Below are 13,649 nucleotides of genomic sequence, written 5' to 3'. Positions count from 1 at the left end.
GAGTACTTCTAGTAATCAGAATAACTTAGTTCTTTGCTGTTGTTATTTGAAAAATTTTGCTGTTCCTATATACATTTTTTTGATTCTGTTCTTTGTTATTTCGTGCAAGTCTTTTCATATTTTGCTAAAATCTAATCTCTAAAATCATTTCTTACAGCACAGCATTCCATCACAATAAAATACCACAACTTTTTTAGTCATTCCCCAATTGATGGGCATTTCCTCAATTTCCAGTTATTTACCACCACAATGAGAACTGCTATAAATATTTTAGAACATATAGGTTCTTTTCCGTTGTTTTCCTTTCTTCCTGACCACCTTGAGAAATAGACTAACAGTGGTATTCCTTGAGTCAAAGGATTTACACACACACACACACACACACACACACACACACACACACACACAGAGTTTTATAGCTCTTTTGTCATAATTCCAGATTGCTCTCCAAAATGGTTGGATCAGTTCACAGTTCCACCAATGGTGTATTAGTATCCCAATTTTTCCACTTCCCCTCCAACATTTCTTATTTTCTCCTATCATTTTACCCAGTCAGGTGTGAAATGATACCTCAAAGTTGTTTTTATTTGCATTTCTCTAATCAATAATGATCTAGAGCATTTTTATATGAGTATGTATAGTTTTGATTTCTTCATTGAAGAACTGTCTGATATCCTTTGACAATTTATCAATTGGGGAATGACTCATATTCTTATAAATTTGACAAAGTTTTCCATATATTTGAGACCTTTATCTAAGAAACTGTATATAACCTCCCCAATTTTCTGTTTTCTTTCTAATCTTTACTACATTGATTTTATTTGTACAAAACTTTGAAAATTAATGTAATCAAAATTATCCATTTTGCATCTCACAATGTTCTCTATCTCTTGTTTATTCATAAATTCTTCTCTTCTCCATAAGTCTGATAAGTAATATGTTCCATGTTCTTCTAATTTTCTTATATTTCCCTTTAAATCTAGATCATGTATCCATTTTGACCTTATCTTAGTAAGTGGTATAAGGGGTACAGGGTTGGAGAACCTGCAGTCTTGAGGCCACATATATGTAATCCTCTTCTGTCCTCAAGTGCAGCAAGTGCAGTCTCTTGGTAAGATATTAGTCCATACCCAATTCCTGCCAAACTACTTTCCAGTTTTCCCAACAATTTTTTTTAACCAAATAGTGAATACTGATCCCAATAGCTTAAATCTTTACATCTGTCAAATACAAGGTTTCTATAATCACTTACTCCTGGGTATTGTATGATTACTCTGTTCCAATAATTTAACTTTCTTTTTCTTAAACAATACCAGTCAGTTTTGATAATTACTGCCTTTCAATATAGTTTGAGATCTGGTACTACTAAATCTCCTTACTTTACATTTTTTTTTCATTAATTCCTTGGTTATTCTTGACCTTTTGTCCTTCCAAATGAATTCTGTTATGATTTTTTTTAGTAATAAAATAATTTTTTGATAATTTAATTGGGATGATATTGAATAAGTAGATTAGTTTAGGTAGACCTGTCATTTTTATTATATTGGCTCTGCCTCCGCCCCTCCATGAACAACTAATATTTCCCCAGTTATTTAAATCTAACTTTATTTGCACAAAAAGTGTTTTGTAATCACTTTCATGTAGTTCCTGAGTTTGTCTTGGTAGGTATACTCCCAAGTATTTTATACAATCTACAATTATTTTAAATGTAGTATCTCTTACTGCCTCTGGTAGAGGGCTGTGTGTGTGTGTGTGTGTGTGTGTGTGTGTGTGTGTGTGAGATATATAGAAATGCTGATGATTTGTGTGGATTTATTTTTTATCCTGCTACTCTGCTAAAATTATTGTTTCAACTAACTTTCTTAGTTGAATCTGTTCTAGGTATATCATCATACTGCCTGCAAAAAGAGGTAGTTTTATAACCTCATTGCCTATTCTGATTTCTTCAATTTCTTTTTCTTCTCTTTTTCCTGTTGCTAGCATTTCTAATACAATATTAAACAATATTACTGATAATAGACACTTTTGTTTTACTCCTGATCTTACTGGGAAGTTTTCTAGCTTATCCCCATTACAAATAATGTTTGTTGATGGTTTAAGGTAGATGTTCCTTATCTTTTTAAGGAAAAATATATTTATACCCATGCTTCAAATGTTTGTAATAAGAATGAGTGTTGTATTTTTGTCAAAAGTGTTATTTTACATCTAATCACAATATGTTTGTTACTTTTGTTATTTATATAATTATGTTAATAGTTTTCCTTATATTAAGCCATCCCTTCATTTGTGGTATAAATCCTACTTTGGTCACCATGTATAAGCTTTGTATTATTGACTATTATTGTAGTCTCCTGGCTAGTATTTTATTTAGGATTTTTGTGTCCATATTTGTTAATGAAATTAGTCTATAATTTTCTTTTCCTGTTTTTTGCTCTTTCTGGTTTAGATATTAACACCATATTTGTTTCATAAAATGAGTTTGGTAGGACTTCTTTGCCTATTATTTCAAATAATTTATTTAGTATTGGAATTATTTGCTGTTTAAATGTTTGCTAGAATTCACTTGTAAATCCATCTGGTCTTGATGCCTTTTTCTCAGAAAGCTCATTTATGACTTGTTCAATTTATTTTTCTAAAATAGGCTTATTTAGATATTCTATTTCTTCTTCTGTTAATCTAATCAGTTTATATTTTTAAAATATTCTTCCTTTCCCCAAATTGTTAAATTTATTGGCACATAATTGGGCAAAATAACTCCTAATAATTACTTTGATTTCATCTTCTTTAGTGATATATTCACCCTTTTAATTTTAATACTAGTGATTTGGCTTTCTCCTCTCTTTTAAAAAATCATATTAACCAATGGTTTATCTATTTTATTGTTTTTTCCCCTAAAACCAACTCCTAATTTCATTTATCATTTCATTAGTTTTCTTACATTCATTTTTATTAATCTCAACTTTAATTTTTTAGGATTTTCAGTTTGGTGTTAAATTGGAGATATTTAATTTGTTCTTTTTCTAGTTTTTTAAATTGTATATCAAATTCATTGGTCTGCTCTTTCTCTATTTTATTGATATTAGCATTTAGAGCTCTAAATTTTCCTCTGATTACTACTTTTGCTGCATCTCATAGGTTTTGGTATGTTGTTTCCTTATTGTTATTCTCTTCAATAAAATTTATCACTTCTATGACTTGTTCTTTAACTCACTCATTCTTTAAGATTAAGTTGTTTAGTCTCCAATCAATTTTTAATTTGTTTCCATAATCCTTTTTTAAAAAATAATTTTTATTGCCTTATGATCTGAAAAGGATTTAATATTTCTGCTTTTTTGCATTTATCTATAAAGTTTTTATCCCCCTACATATGGTCAATTTTTAAAAAGGTACTGTTGAAAAAATATATATATTCTTTTCTATTTCCATTCAATTCTCTCCAAATATCTATCATATCTAGCTTATCTAAGATTCTCTACATCTCCTTGGCTTTTTATTCTTTTATTTTTGGTTAGATTTATCTTGTCCTGAACGGGAAAGATTGAAGCCCCCCACTATTATAGTTTTGTTATCTATTTCCATTTGTAATTCATTTAGCTTTTCCTTTAAACATCTGGATGCTATAGCATCTGGTGCGTATAGGTTTAGTATTGATATTATTTCATTATCTATTATACCTTTTATCATGATGTAGTTTTCCTGCTTATCTCTCTTAACTAAATCTATTTAGCTTTAACTTTGTCTGAGATAACGATTGCTATCCCTGCTTCTTTTGCATCAGCTGAAGCATAAAAAAGTCTACTCCAGCCTTTTATTTTGTACTCTATGTGCATCTCTCATTTTACACTTTTCTTGAAAACAACATAGTTGGATTCTGGTTTTTTTTTTTATTCATTCTGGTATTACTTTTACAGTTATAATTACTGGTTGTACGTCTCCCTCTATCCTATTTTCCTTCACTGTTAATCCTTCTCTCTTTTTACACTATCCTTTCTGAAAAGTCTAAATTACTTCTAAGGACAGCCTCCCTAATCCACACCCCTTCTAAGAATCTCTCCCTTATCCTCTCCCTTTACCCTTCTACTTGTTAATCTACTCACCCTTGTAAGAGACCCTCCCTTATCCACCCTGCTATTTCTTGATCTGCATACCCTTCTAAAAGTCCCTTCCTTAAGATGTATATTATTCCCTTTTAAACTCAGTTCTGATGAGAATAAGGTTCTAGCACTACCAGCTTTCCACCCCCTCCTCCCGTCGACTGTAACAATTCTTCATTCACACCTCATTTGAATGAGATAATAGCTACATTTTTCCTCTCCCTACCCAATTTTATTTTTTAGGATCATGCCATCATACTCAACTCAACCCCAAGCCTTCTATTATACTCTTTCATACTACCCAAATAATAGTAACATTCTTGTTACAGATAACTGTAACTGTATAATTGTATGACATTATAAGAAGTAAACAGTTTGACCTTATGAAATCCCTTATAATTGCTCTTTAATGTTTAGCTTCTTATGTTTCTCCTGATTCTTGTAGGTCAAATTTTCAGTTTAGTTCTGGTCTTTTCCTCACAAATACCTGAAAGTCCTTTGGTTCATAAATATCATTTTTTTCCCCATGAAGAATTACACTCAGCTTTGCTGGGCAAATTATTCTTAGTTGTAGAGTCAGCTCCTTTTCACTTAAGAACAAAATGTTCCGTGTCCTTTGATCTTTTAATAATAGAAGCAATCTTATGTTATCCTGACTGTAGCTCCACAATATTTAAACTGTTTTGTGTGTGTGTGTTTTTTTCTGTTGCTTATAACATGTTCTCCTTGACTTGGGAACTTTGAAACTTCCCAATAATGTCCCAGTGAGTTTTCATCTTGGAATCATTTTAACCTCTCTCAGCCTCAGTTTCCTTATCTATAGAATGAGAAGATTGGATTTCATGATCTCTATCAGTTCTAAATCTGTGATGTATCCTATTTTATTTTGTTACCTAGATACAGCAGTACTGTTAGTATTCTAGCGTGGGTTTGTTGTTTATTTCTTTTAAGCATTTAGTTTTCTCATACAAATTTACTAGAAGTTCATTATGTAGTTTTGATTTCATAAGACCTCAATATGCTTGGCTTAACACAAACACAATTCTCAACAAAGTGCCTTTTCTCTGAGTTTTAATATTTCATTTTCTCACTACCTGTTTTTTTTTAACCTGGCAGGAAACTCTTATTTGGAATGATCATCTTGAAAGCAAAGAGAAGCCGGTGCAAGCTTCAATGGGTCCCCCATCATTTTCAGCTTCCATATCTTCAACTGCAAGCCCCAACACCATATTGTAAAGCCATCACAGTTTACTTAAAATGAAATTATTTATTATGTAGCTCTCTTTATTCCTTTTAGAAGATACCCATTAAAAAATATCACTGTAGGCTTTTTAATGATAGAAATGCAACTTACAAGGTGAATCTAAAAGGAAGAAAAGGTATTTATAATTTTGATAATGTTCTTATTTAACAAATCTGAGTGATTACTGATACTTCCAGGATTAATTAACCCACCTCTGACACTAACTGTGTGATAGACAAATCAGTTATACTCCCTGGACCTTAGTTTCTTCATCTATGAAATAAAAATGTTGGACAAGATGATCTCCGAGATCCTTTCCCACTCGAACTGTGCTACTACTGTCATATGACATTCTTCTGCTGCTTCTCGCACATAATTCCATTTAGTACAATCCGATGAGCATTTATTAGGCACCAAATGTATACAAGGTACCATGCTTGGTATTAGAGATACAAGGAAATGAATGTAAGATTTCTTGCCCTTAAGGACCTTAAAGTACTACTAGGGGAAAACTACATACAAACAGATATATAAATACAAAAATATATGCAAATTATTTTGTTGTTGTTGTTGTTGGAGAGGATACTTACAACTGGGGGAACCAGGAGAGATCTTGTATAGAAGTGTCACCTGAGCTGACATTTAGTCCAAACTATATCCCCCAGAAAGCATCCTTGCCACAGCATCCTCCAGAAATAATTATCTGGACTGTTTAAAGGTAGCCCATACCTTAGGATAGCTCTAATGATTGGAGAGAGACTTTCTTTACATCAAGCCTAAATTTGTCCCCTTTGCAATTTCCATTCCCTCTTGATTCTTCCCTCTGTGCCAAAGAGAAATCTAATCCCTTTTCTTTACAATATCATTGAAATACTTGAAGAAAGCAATCAGGTTCCCCCCTGAGTTTTCTCTTCATTGTTCAACCAATGCTCATATAACATGGACTTGAGATCCTTCACCATCTTGTTGCTCATTTCCTCTTTCAGCTTTTCAGTGTTTTTCCTATATTATAGTACCCATAGATGAGAAAAACACTGCATATGTAGCAAAGCAAAGTGCATAATACAGTGGGATACTCTCCCCCTAGTTCTTGGAAGCTATGCCTTTGAATGTTGGTCATCATCATATATCAATGAGGCATATTGAATTTGAAGTCCACTAAAACTCCCAGGTTCTTTTTTTTTTCCTGACAAACTATAGTTCAATCCTTCCTCTTCCATCTTGTACTTGTGAAGGTTGATTTGAATTAAAGTGTAGACTTGGTACTCCTATTAGATTTCACCTTATTAGATTTAGCCTCAAGTTCCAGCCTGTGAAGATCTTTTTGTATCTTGACTTTGTCATACAATAGATTAGATAGAGATTGGAGCCAGGTTGTGAAGGTTTTTTAAATGCCAAAGAGAGGATTTGTATTTTATTTTTTATAAGGGGGAAGCATCCTGAGGGGTGTGTGTGTGTGTGTGTGTGTGTGTGTGTGTGTGTGTGTGTGTGTGTGTGTGTGTGTGTGTATAGGATGTTTAGTGTCAAGAGTGCTCTAACGCCAGGCAAGGCTACGTTCCAGCAACAACAGTGCCAAAGTGTACCTGATCACAACCAGGATAACTCTCGCTGGTTCCTCACACAGGCTTGTTTCTTTGTTAATTTTGTCTTCTGGTTCAGAAGTGCTCATTTACCAAAAATTTCAGATATTTGAGTTGCCCACACTCTAATGCTTAAATTTTGAAATGTGGAGGTCTTAGAATCTTATAATAAACTTCATCTTCTTAATGAAGAAACTAAGAACCATAAGGGACTAAGTGACTGCCCAGAGTGACAATGAGTTAGTATCATGACCAGAAAGAACCCCAGCATACTGGTTCCCAGTCCACTTTTTCCCATTGCCCATCACAGCCCACAAAACCTTCTCAGACTAAACCTACCCATAGTGAATCATTCTAGCTCTCTGTCTTCATAGTTCTAGAATATTGCAATTATTCATCTATACATTTCCTTTAATGTTTCCTTTCCTGCTTCATTTATTAAATTCTAAGTTTCTAAAGGTCAGGGATTGCATCTGTCATTTTTTTTGTCTTTCTTATGACGATGAATATGTAACTTTGTAGATGCAAGATACTTACATTGGGCATTCAAGAATAAGATATGGGTAATGAATTCAATGATTAAGCTAAAGAAAATACATGAATAAATAGTTCAAATGGATTGTGTTCTTAAAACAACAATCGTTATAATTTTAATATATCATATGCTTAGCTTTCATTCTGAGTTAATATCTTAAAGCAACTTGAATCACTCATAATAAAAACCTTTATACTTTTAGTGATTAGCCATTATTTGGATTAAAAATAAAAATAACTGATAATTACATAACAATGAAAGCTTATAACATACTTCATATGATCCCATATATTATTTATATATTTACAAATATTGAAAAAATAAATACCATTTCTGCAGCATATAAAAGTATGATAAACATAATTTATTATCATGATCAAAATTATTTTAAAAATCTACAGTGTGATGTAAGGAAATATCTCTGTTTTTGGTGAATCAAAATTTTCAAATGCTGTTATGGGGACTCTTGAACTGAAGAACGTTAAATGGTTTCTTTATGTGGTTCATACTTGGAAATAAAATTCAAAATATCATCAGCATAAAGAATAAAAACAAAACCAAAATCCATCAGTTTTCCATAACCTCCTGGGTCCAGATGTCTGACAACCATAGGCCATGACAAACAAATGAAGATGATGGAAGATATATTTTAAGAAAGTGATGAAATAATAGTAGGTGTGTTAACCACAGCAGAGAAATTCCAGTTTAATATCTGAATCCATCAAAAAAAAGCACAGAATGTAAGTGAAACTAGTGTTATATATGAAAAAAGATATAGAAACATAAACTTTACTCAAAGGTCTTTTTCATCTAGGAATAATATTCTTGCCAATTTAGTCTCACTTCTGGCATAGAGTCCAAAATATACAAGCTACTTGGACTATTTGATGAAAATCTCTCAAGAGGATAAACCCTACTGGGTTTAAATCAATCAGCACTGCAACCTTTTCCAATTTCAATAGTTAATTTTGTGTTTGCCTGTGTGCTAAGATTATAGTATTGATTGGTTAAAATTAGGAAAAAAAAGCGTAGGAAAAGTTACTGTAATTGACCCTGCCCAATTTTTAGAAATATCAAATTAAGATTTGACAGCTTTCAGTAAGGAGAGAGAGAGAGAGAGAGAGAGAGAGAGAGAGAGAGAGAGAGAGAGAGAGAGAGAGAGAGAGAGAGAGAGAGAGAACCATATTTAAATACCAGCTATAAACATTTCCCAGCTGAATATAAGATCAACTCAAATTATTTACTAAGGGCAGTTGTGTGACCTATGCAGCCTGGAATTTTATTCAGTGAAAACATTTACATTTTTGTTTGGATTTCATTAGTAGTAAAAGGAGAAACTAATTTTTGTTTTGCTTCCTGAGAGATAAGAGAAAAACAATTTTAAAAGAAAGTTCACCTTTCAAAAGGATGCTAACTTAAACTGACAGATTTATGACAACAAAAAAAGTTATTTTAAGACATATTTCTGGTAAAATGGTTTTTGATGATTTGGTCTTGGCATATGTTAATTTTAGCTATCATTTATTTATTTATTCCCATTTTATTATGAAAATTAATATTGTTCCTCCTATAGCCCTTCCTTCTAGTATTTTTCTATGTTTGCTTGAACTTACTTCAGAACCTTAAAAGATCTTTGATTTCACTGGTATTGGAAAACTCTAGCAATATGCATCTTCCATGACTTCACAGAACATTTTCTGTGTTTTGGTATCTCTTCCCCCTTCCCCCTCCAAAAAAAATTACTCAGTGGCTAATTATAGGATTGAATCTTTCTTTTCTAAACATAATTATGCTAGTCCTTGGATAACATTCTATCTCCAGCCTTATGCATGAAGTCTTTCCAGTTTGGTAGAACACACTAGAACTTGTATTTCATTGGCACAGGCTTTCCAATTCTAGGGTCACCTTCAGACTGTGATAAAGCAGTACAGTAGGACTTAGGATCCAGAGAAACAGATTTATAGCTACAAAGGACCTAAGAGGTCACCAAATCCACTTCCCTATTTTTACAGATGAGAAATAAAGACTCAAGGTCAAAGAGGGGGCAGAGCTGGGATTTGAGCCTCAGACTTTAATACTAAATTCAACACTCTTTCAATTGTGCTGGGATAGTAAAGGACTTATATAAGTGCCAATTTTAAATCAAGGAGATAAGTAACGGAAGAGGTAAAATGCTTTTTTAGATTTTAAAATATTACCGTATTCTTACACATTTCATAAATGAGACTTGATTTCCTTTTTATTGTCCAGTTTTATAGCTTATACTGTTCTGATTTCACACTAATGGAAAGAGGAAAAAGGTCACTTCACAAGGGAGGTTTTGGTCACTTGGCATAGAGTATCTAGGGTATCATTACCTATGGTATTTTTCATTAACGTCTCCATATCGATTTAAATGAATTAAACTCATGATGGCATGATCATAAATGTTAATGAAAAAATGAATTGGTAATACTGTGGAGTTCCATTACTGCCTCTTTTGGTGGATCTCCAAATTCATAAGATCAGTAAACAGGTAATGAATGCCCTGGGCAGTGCAATTGAATTTTACTCCAGTGTCTATGTGGAAAGATGGTATCTTTCATGTCTCTTTTTTAGTAGTTCTAAAGCAGAAGCATAACTAGGGTGGAATGACTGTGGCTTTTCCCCAAAGCACTGAGATTTAGAGGTACAAAATTTAACATGACAGTAGCAGAAAAGTCAATATGGTAATTATTCCCCCCTCCTGTTAAACTGAATTTGTCTTAATGATTTTGATATTAGCAGTTACAAAACTGACTGAAAGTCCTAGTCATGCTGTTGGACCCAGAGACCTGTGCTTTTCTCAGGTGCCAAAATCACTAATTATGACTGTTCTAAAGTAACGATAGCGCATGAAAAATATGACCCTAGCTTTCAAGTTGAGGGCTCAGATTTTAATTAAGAAGATCTATTTTTCCCTTATGCCTAGGAGTATGACAGTCAGAAAGTAATTCTGAGTAAAACCAATCCAACATCCATATATAGAGGCCAGAGCAGTGTCCCTAATGCTTTGGAAGGGAACAGGACTTCTTAGTCTGACCAGTGGGAACTCCCTGTATTGGTTCTTTTTCCTAGTGCACAGGCAGCCTATATATTTCAGGATTTAAGCAAAGATAACCCATAATTTAGCCTTAACTTGTACCTTGTGGGTTTGAGGACACATTGATACTTTTTAAGGAAAGGTTTTGATTACATTTTCCTTGACTAAAGAGTTTTAGAGTATTTAGTTGTGCTCACTGTATTTTACAATGGTGTGACTCCTTGCTCCATTCCAAGTATTGATATTAATTCATAGAAAAGCTGAATGATTAATTAAATTCTGGTAGTTAGCCAGGTCACAGAATTGGTCATTTAAGGACTTGATACCTGGAACCAGAGTTATCATTTATTGTCTTCATGTGCCTCTAGGTGACAATTGAGCTCTGTATGCTTGGGTTTTTCTAGTTCTGAATAACAGAAAAATTATTGGTTACTGTCTGACACACAGATGTGGGGAAAAGAGAATGCAATATTTCTTTATCCTTGTATATGGCTCCTAGAAAAATGTTGGGTGATCAGAAACTATTCTCATTGGGCTCATGGAACAGCTTCATGTATACAAGTGTTAGCTAATGTTGATCAAATGTATTTTTTATATTTATGAAGTGTTTTAAATTTATAGAATTTTTTAAAAAACAAAACTAGTCTATTTAGTTCCCTTTTTATATTAGTTCTCTCCCCAAATGTAAAAGATAATTATTAGGAATTGTTTAAAGGATAAGCTGTCACAACATACAGCTTTTAGATTATTTCAATTCATTGACCAATTAAAAGTGAATCAATTTGTGGACTCAAATTGCATGAGCAGTTTTATAAAAAATATTAATGGCTACATGCCTAGAACTGCCTAAAGACTTTAAATTTTCTTTAGCTTTTATGATTTTCTGTCTGTGATCTATGATAAAACATTTAAATTTTCCTTATTTTTCATTGTTTCTTAATATTCCTCCTTTTATTTAATTCATCCTTGATGAGTAGTTATATCAAAATGCCATTAAGAAAAATAAGCTTGCTTTCATTTTACATTTGTAGAAATACTTATACTATAACATGCTGCAGAATGTAGACATCCTTTGAAAGATCTCTTTGAAAAGAAAATAATATGTAAGTCTATCCACTATAATAATCATCCCCCTGTGCTACTCAGTTTCAAAGACAAGAAAGTACTTGGACCGTAGAACTTCAACAGATTTTTCATATGTGAGGGGGAATCATTTCCCTTCATACCTAGGGAAAATTCTTGGCCCATTTTAAAGCTAGTAATCTCTGTTCCTCTGTGGTATCTCATGCCTCCCTGAGTTCCTTAGTTTTACATTCTGGGATAGTAGGTTCCACAGAGCTTTAGTCAGAGATGTTACTAGGGTCCACACAGTCCTTCAGCGATGTAGCAATAATAACTCATAGCATTTAGTTAGGGATAGGGACTAGACCTAGAAATCCATTTGTATAGATCGTTCCCAATGAGGACACCCCTTGTTTCAGTGCATACAATTAATGCCTAGAGTACCAAGAGATTAGGTAGCATGCCCAAGGTTACACAGCTAGCATACATCAGAGGCAGGATTGAAGAGAAAGATAGGTCTTGAAGTCTTTTCTCTATGGACTATGCCATGTTGCTTTCATTAGCAAGAAGAATTAATTAAAATAGGAAACCACCCGAAGACCTGCCATACCTAATGTTAGCTCCTCTTTGAAATGATTTGCATAAATCACTATTTCCATTTTATTCACTGTCAAAATGGGCAAATAAGGACAAGTCATTTTCTGTCAACTTCCATTTTTCTCTTGGAAATAGTAGGATAAGATTATTTATTTCAGATACTTTACAACGTTGAAAGAAATAAGTCTGCCTGCACTTGGCTTGTTCATCCATTTTCATTCATAAGATATTTATTAAACAGCATCTAACTCTAATCCTGGGCAAATTAATTATCCTTTCCATGCTGTACCAACCTGTCTAAGTAGAGGGACTTCCTTCATTCATCGGAGAGCTTCTTATACCAATAAAATCATAAGGCCAGCCCCTATCTTTATACTACTGTGAGTAAGACCCTGTTCCTTCTCACTAGTCATCACAAGCATACAAATAACAAAATGATGAGACAGTCTCTGCTAAAGACATTAAGGTAGGATCATTAAGAGTAAAATAAGCAATCTAGATCCAGTGCCTCAACTAGCTAGAAAACATGCAAATCCAGTCACCATTCTGGGTCTCAATGTCTTCCTCTCTTAGGTGTCAGAAACAGACTAGAAAAATTATCTCAAAGGATATTTTCTGTTATTTATAAAACTCACTGTGCATCTCAATCTTTTTTTCCTCATCTCCTGGCATGGTATTTTTTGCTGTGAGAAACCTCTGAACACTAAAAGCTTAAGTTGGCACCAAAGAAGGATTCCCCAGCAGATGGGCTTCCAGACTTAATACCAGGCCTAGAGATTCCTTGCCATCTGTTTTCCTCTCTAACCTCCTCATCTTCTTTCTTTACTTCTTCAGGACTCTTGTTGGAGACGTCAGTATTGTGTCTCCAAGAAAAAGCTGCTATTCTGACCTTTGAGAGAAGAAACCAGGACAGGTGGCAAACTGCAGCTAGGGACTGGTGGTGAGGAGTAGGGAAGTCTTAGGGGAGGGGGAAGAGTTTCATGGTACACCTAACAATTCTCACACCCTTTGAGAGCCATTGCCCTATTGAATATCTTTTCTAGCTGAGTTTTACATGTTCCTCCTGAGTTATACATTGTGTAGCCTTCTCAAGGGGCTCACTCTCCCAATCTCAACTCATAATGGTAGGCAGATCCCCAGATGACAGTTGACTACTTTGGTTTTTAGGGATAACCCTGAAAGTTTGTAGCTTCTAATGCTAGCTCTCCTGTGCCCCCATCTGGTGTGCTCCCCCACTATCAATTAACTACTATGTATGAGACCTGTTCTTCTTTAAAAGTCAGTGCAAGCATAAAAATAACCAAAAAATGATTCAGCCTCTGATAAATGCCCCATGATGACACTAGCTTAATTTCAATTAGTTTTTGCAAAGGGATGTTTACTGAGAAGGTATCGCTTGCATAGAAATTACAAAAATAACTCTCAGATTGGGGAGGAGGTGCACTCTTCACACTATATACACAGTCCCTGAAGAGAG

This window comes from Notamacropus eugenii, chromosome 3 (assembly GCF_028372415.1).
Source record: "Notamacropus eugenii isolate mMacEug1 chromosome 3, mMacEug1.pri_v2, whole genome shotgun sequence".
Classification (NCBI taxonomy): Eukaryota; Metazoa; Chordata; class Mammalia; order Diprotodontia; family Macropodidae; genus Notamacropus; species Notamacropus eugenii.
Note: the sequence above shows the minus strand (reverse complement) of the source record.